This window comes from Elephantulus edwardii, unplaced genomic scaffold, assembly GCF_000299155.1.
Source record: "Elephantulus edwardii isolate Elephantulus edwardi_28Jun2011 unplaced genomic scaffold, EleEdw1.0 scaffold00382, whole genome shotgun sequence".
NCBI classification, from domain to species: Eukaryota; Metazoa; Chordata; class Mammalia; order Macroscelidea; family Macroscelididae; genus Elephantulus; species Elephantulus edwardii.
Genome location: NW_006400132.1, coordinates 1,741,078 through 1,747,568, shown reverse-complemented (window position 1 = coordinate 1,747,568; position 6,491 = coordinate 1,741,078). Strand labels below are relative to the sequence as shown.

At 38.5% G+C, this 6,491-nt stretch overlaps 1 pseudogene; it reads left to right on the top strand.

Moving 5' to 3' along the window:
- The first annotated feature begins 3,083 nt into the window (after positions 1 to 3,083).
- On the top strand, positions 3,084 to 4,275 carry LOC102843397 (annotated as a pseudogene).
- Positions 4,276 to 6,491: the final 2,216 nt, after the last annotated feature.

Genomic DNA, 6,491 nt, shown 5'->3' with positions numbered 1-6,491 from the left:
AGAAATCCAGGAATTTCCCAGAGAACACTGGGAGCCACATAAGAAGTTCTAGTGCAAAATAAGATTTTCAAAGAAAATCAAATGACTGTTACAAATTGTATTTTGTTTCCTTAAATATATGCTGAACACTCCCCTAAAAAAACAACGACAAAATCAGTCCACCACTGGAGGGTCAGCTATGGGTTGGTGCAGACTTGATGGTAAACATCAACAACAGTGAAGTATATATGCAAAACTAAAGAATTAACCCCACCACAAAATTAAATAAATAAATAAATACATACATAAATAAATAAAAAACACAAAACTATCTATAGGTGTAGTGGACCAGTTTAGCTGAGTTGTAGGATACAAGATCAATTAAAAAAATATCAATAATCAGGGAAATTTCTCTACATCAACAAATAAAATGTAGAAGGAAACAAAGAGAGCAATATTGTTTACAATAGCCTTCCTGAAGATGAAATACTTGGGAATAAACCTAACAGACACAATAAAGACTTAAAAAAATTAAAAATATTACTACAAGAAACAGTTAGAGGCCTAATTAAATGAAAAGATATTTCCTGTTCACAGATTGACTCAATATAATGAAAATAGCATATAAAAAAGTAAGCTGCATATTCAATGCAATCCCAGTAGAGATATCAAGCCTAGTTCTCAATGATATAGAAAAGGCAATTGGAAGGTATATTTGGAAAAGAAAGTGACCCTATCGAAAGAGGAGAAAAAAGGACATGGAGACCAGCACAACGAGCTTCTTTCTGAAAGGGCCAGAAGGAGTAAGAATAGCAGAGATCCTCATTTCTCCAGAGCAAAAAGCAGATAAATAGTCTATAGCCCAGTCGTGTGGTGCCTCTAGAGCCACACTCAGAGCAAGAGGTTCATTTATTTGTTGTTGACTCACAGAAGTAAGTTGGAGAGTGAGAAAGATAAAATATATCACCCAAAACAAGTCCAGCTTTTAGCCCACATTCCCAGACACAATTCCTCAGATAACCTAGGCTCTGGTTTTCACTCAGAAGTAAAATCCAGATCATCCAACAACGTTTGCCTCAGAGTAGTTATAAATCAGCTTCTCCTTCAATATTCTAGCAAGAACAGCAAAACTCTTTAACTGTTGTCAGCACAAACACAAGAAGCCTGAGGTCATACCTTGTTACAGTTTCTCCACAGTAATGCCACTCTCTCCACTGCCATCATTAGGATCTCCCTCTCACTAGGCTCTTTCTTCAGTCCGCCTCAAGTCTTGCCATCACAGTTCTTGCTTGCCTCAAGTCTTGCCACTCAGTGTTAGAAGCACTCTTTCTCTTATTCTAGTTCCACAGTTCTGATGATTTGCAAGACCATGTTAATTTGCAAGAATATGTGTCTTCTATTAAAGTAGCTGAAGACCAGAGGAGGCTAGCTTTAAGGGTTTTTAAAAGAGTGCCAAATTTAAAGCTAACACAACAGACATTAAATAAGCAAGGTTTTTCTGAAAAATAAAAAAAAGTGAGAGACTTAGCACTTCCTGATCTAAAACCCCAATACACAGGCATAGTAACTGAAATAGCATGGTATTAGTACAATGACAGACACATAGAATAATGGAACAAAATCAAGAACCCAAATGAACATATATACTTACAATCACACACATATAGAAACCAACTGTGATTAATAGTCATTTGGGCCCAAGGGTCTGGTATAAAATCTGATTTGCTGTTAGACTTATGTCAGTGTGTTGTATTTGGGGAATATATTGTTCTAATTGGGAATATGTTTTTCTAATTGGTACACCACTTACCATTCAGTTTGTTGTACTGATAACCTGTGGGTTGCTGTGATTCTGAAAAGTATGTCACCAGTGTGTCAAATGCCATAAAGGTAACTCATGGTGGACCAGTTTCAGTAGATCTCTCTTATTAACACATTATAAGAATCAGGACTCGCCATCTGCTTCTTAAATAACAGACCTCTGAAAACCCAATAAACAGTAGAAGTACACAGATTGCATTGGAAGTAGAGCCCAGACTGGAAGTTAATTGAAATGAGGAAAAGCAGTAGCAAATATCCTTTAATAACTGAAACATTGAATGTAAGAAGCATGCATAAATGTTAGAAAACTAGAAATTGTGAAAAATTAAATGAACATATGAACATTGGTATTCTAGGCATTAGTGAAATAAGATGGACTAGCTTTGGCTACTTTGAATTAGATAATCACATATTACAGTATATTGGGGAAAAAAGCAGAAGAACGATATTGCATTCAGAGTCAGAAAGTAAGTTTCAAGTACGATTCTGAACCATAATTTTGAGTGAAAATATATTATCACTACACATACAAGGAAGACCTGTCAATAAGAATATTATTCAAATATATGCTTCTACATCTAGAGCCAAAGATAAATTGCTGGGTTTTTTTGCTTAATCTTATAGTTTGAAATTATCCAAAAATACAATAAAGATCTGTAAAAGATAATTGGTGTCTCAAAGGCAAAATTTGGAAACAATAAAAAAGGAATAGTAGTTGGAAAAACATGGGCTTAATAACATAAATGAAGCTAGTATGATCAATTTTATATTTGCAGTGACTTATTCATTGCATTTAGCTTTTTTAAAAAATAATACAAACAGGAACTTCACAAATGGACCTCATTTGATGGCCTGCACAGGAATCAGATTGATTTTATCTATATAAGGAAAGAGACAGACTGTGGGTCAGATAAATTACTCTTGTGCAAGTTCAAATTAAGGCTGAAGAAAATTTTTTAAATCCCACAAGAACCAAAATATGATCTTGAATCAATTCCACCTGAATTTCAAATTTGTCTTAAGAATGGGTTTGAAATATTGAACATCAATGATGGCAGACCAAATGAGTTGGGTAATAACATCAATGGTAATATCTATGAGTTGAGCAGAAGAGCATAACAAAAATAAAGGAGAAAGAAAACCAGAAATGAATGTCAGAAAAGATTCTTAAAATTACACTAGTTTCCTCTCCCTCTCTCTCTTCCCACTTCGCCTCCCTGTCTGTCTTCTCTCTCTCTCAGCTCCATAACATTAAAGAGAAAAGGCTACTATAAAAGACTTCCAGGCCTGCAATTTCTTCTGGTTATAGCAAGAACAAGAAGCCGTATGTGTCATTGACTCAGCAGATGACACCACCTAGTTCAAGCAACAGTAACCCTAGCAGCTGCAGTGGGATTAATGGAAATGAACAGCTATGCAAAACCAACCTGTACATCCGGGGATTGCAACAAGGCATTACTGAACAAGACCTTGTTAAACTGTGACAGCCATATGGCAGATTTTCTCTGAGAAGGTCATCCTAGACCAGAACACAAACAGATTCAAAGGCTATGTTTTGTGGACTATGACAGTCCTTCTGCAGCACAGAAAGTTGTAACAGTCTTGAAAGCCAGTGGTGCCCAGGTGCAGATGGCAAAGCAACAGGAGCAGGACCCCACAAATTTATACCTCTCAAACCTCCCACTGTCAGTGGATGAGAAAGAATTGGAAGGGATGCTGAAGCCCTTTGGACCTGTTATCTCCACCCGAACCCTTCAAGACACAAGTGGGACCAGCAGGGGGGTGGCTTTGCAAGAATGGAGTCCACAGAGAAGTGTGATGTCCTTATCACTCACTTTAATGGAAAATATATTAAGACATCTCCTGGAGTACCAGCCCCATCTGATCCCTTGCTTTGTAAATTTGCTGATGATAGGCCAATGAGATGACAGAACCAAGGAAAATTTGTGCAAAATGGACTGGCCTGGCCAAGGAATAGAGATATGGGTAGCATGGCCTTGACCTATAACCCTAAATCAGCTCTTTAGATTGGATTTTACCCAACACCTTATAACATCAATCCCAACAGGATGCTAGTCAGTCATCACTGTCCCCATATCTTCCACCTCCCTTGTCGTCATATCAGAGAGTGACTCATTACATCTCCTCTGCAAGTACCTAACACCTCTTGGATGCACCACCACTCATACCTCATACAGCCTTGATTTTCTGTTCTAATGCCAAAGATGGATTACCCCCTTTCTCTCCAGCCTGCCTCCATGATTGGACCTTTTACCCAGCAAGTGGGCCACCTTTCTCTCAGCAGCCTGGCACATATATGCCAACAGCCACAGCTACTCACGGAGCTTATATCTCCCAGGAACCGCCTGTACCTTCTTTCAGTGTTTCCACTGAGGAGAGCAATGGCCAGCAGACAAAAGTGACAGTGGATACTCCCTCAGACCATGGGATTTATCTTTCCAGTACAACAAGTAACAGTGGCAGAGACTTCCTATTTCACTTTTTAACAGTTTTTTATTTTGTGGATGTCTTTTCTGGTTTTTGTTTCTTTTTACATATATATATATATATTGGGAGCTGGGCAAGGAACAAAGTGGAGCAAGCACATGATGGAAGTGGCTTTTCCTCCTTCTGCCCTACCACTTCCCAGGAGAAGACTAGACTTTGACCTCAGGAAATGGAGATAAGATCTAGACTCCCAAGAGACAATCACACCTCTGGCCTCTCAAAGCCAGTCACCCTTGAGCCAAATATGGATGAAGGCTTAGTGTTTGCTGGCAAGTTCCACAAGAATGAACTTTGTGACTTTTGACTAATTTCTCACTGCTGTGGCCAGCATAACTGAGGAAGTGTCTTTTGCATCTGAAACTCTTCAGGAATGCTTCCTTTCCTGCTTTCTAGGGGATCTTTTTCCTTCAGTAGGCCCCATGGCCACACTCTTCTCCTTTACACATTGTTGTGCCGAAAGCAGTGATCACTTAGGCTCCTTCCTTATTATGAGAGGACCAGCTTTACACCAAGAGACCAATGGTTCTGAGCTGCACATTTGTTGCCCCTCAGGGGACATTTGGCAATATCTGGAGACACTTCAGGTTTCTATACCTGGAGAATTCTAGAAGCTCCATGAGTAGAGATCACAGATGTTGGTCTATTAATAACATCCTACAGTGCACAGTGCAGATCACCATGAGGACAAATTATCAGTACACAATGTCAATTCTGAGGTTGAGAAACCTCAATACAGACAGTGTGTGCCTGCACAGTAGGACTGGGATATTCCCCACCTCTTGCCCTGGACACAGCATGCCTTTGGACACAAAAGCAGTTAATTGAGAGATACAGCTGGGCTCCTTGAGTTCTCCTCAGGCTTTATCCTTTGGCACCTCTGTACCTAGAAAGAGCTGTCCTTAAAAGGCTCATGGCTGTGTGTGCACATGCCCCATGTAAACAGTGCAGGGCTAGGGGGAGTTGAGAGCTGTTTCATGTGTGTGTACTCTGCAGGACTGGAAAGGACAAAGCTCTCCGTAACTGTCTGGGTTGCCCTGCTTTGTTTGGGTACCTTTCCAACAGAAACTAAGGTGTCAGATATAATTTTCATTCTTGTGGAAGGACAACAGGGAGCTATGCTAGAAAATAGTAATAAATCCTATCTCAAGGTCAGGAGTACAAAAAAAATAATTGCACTAGAATATCAAGTAGTCAAAACAAAAGGAAAACATGCTGGAGTAAAAGTGCTGAACAGATTTCAAAGGGCAGCTTGACAAACCAACATAATAGTATAATGTAATGTACAGAAGGCTGGAATTGGGGATTAAAAAGGGAAAATACTCATTTTACATTTCTCAAACTGAGGGAATTGAAAACTAAATCAAAGCCTTGATTTGCAATATTGAAAAATGCTATGGGCTATATCTTGAAAGACTCAGAAAGCAACAAAAGAAGATGGAAAGAATATACAGAATTACTGTATAAAAAGAAATAAATAAAAAATGCTGACACTGAAAGAGATCAGAAAGTACCATACGAGCAGACATCAATGGTAATGAAAGAAAAGTTGAATCTGCACTGATGACATTGACAAATAATAAGGCTTCAGGAATAGATGAGATATTAGTTGATGTGTTTTGATTAACAAATGCAATACTGGGTGTACTCACCAGTCTGTGTCAGAAAATTTAGAGGATAACTATCTGATCAATTAATTGGAAGAGGCCCATATTTGTGCTCTTTCCCAAGAAAGGTGATCCAAGAATGTGGAAACTATCAAACTACATCACTAATGCCACAGATAAGCAAAATACTGCTGAAAATCATTAAAAAATAGTGCATAGATGGGGGCAAAACAGAAATCTAAGCAGGTTTTAGAAAAGGATATCACTGCTCATGTCAGAAGGATCTTGACTTAACGTAAAAAATATAAGAAGAATGTCTATTTATGCCTTATGCAAAGTCATTGATTTTATAGATTATGACATGTTATGGTTACTTTACAAGAAGAATGGGAATCCCAGAGTACTTAATTGTGTTCATATGAAACTTTTACTTAGATCAAGAGGCTGCTGTGCTAACAGAGCAAGAGAACACTGTTGTTGCTGTTTGGTGCCATTTATTGGAGTAAGACTCATGGTGACCCTATGAACAAAAGATCTCAACTCTGTTCTATTATATGGCATCCTCACTCTTCCTGACAC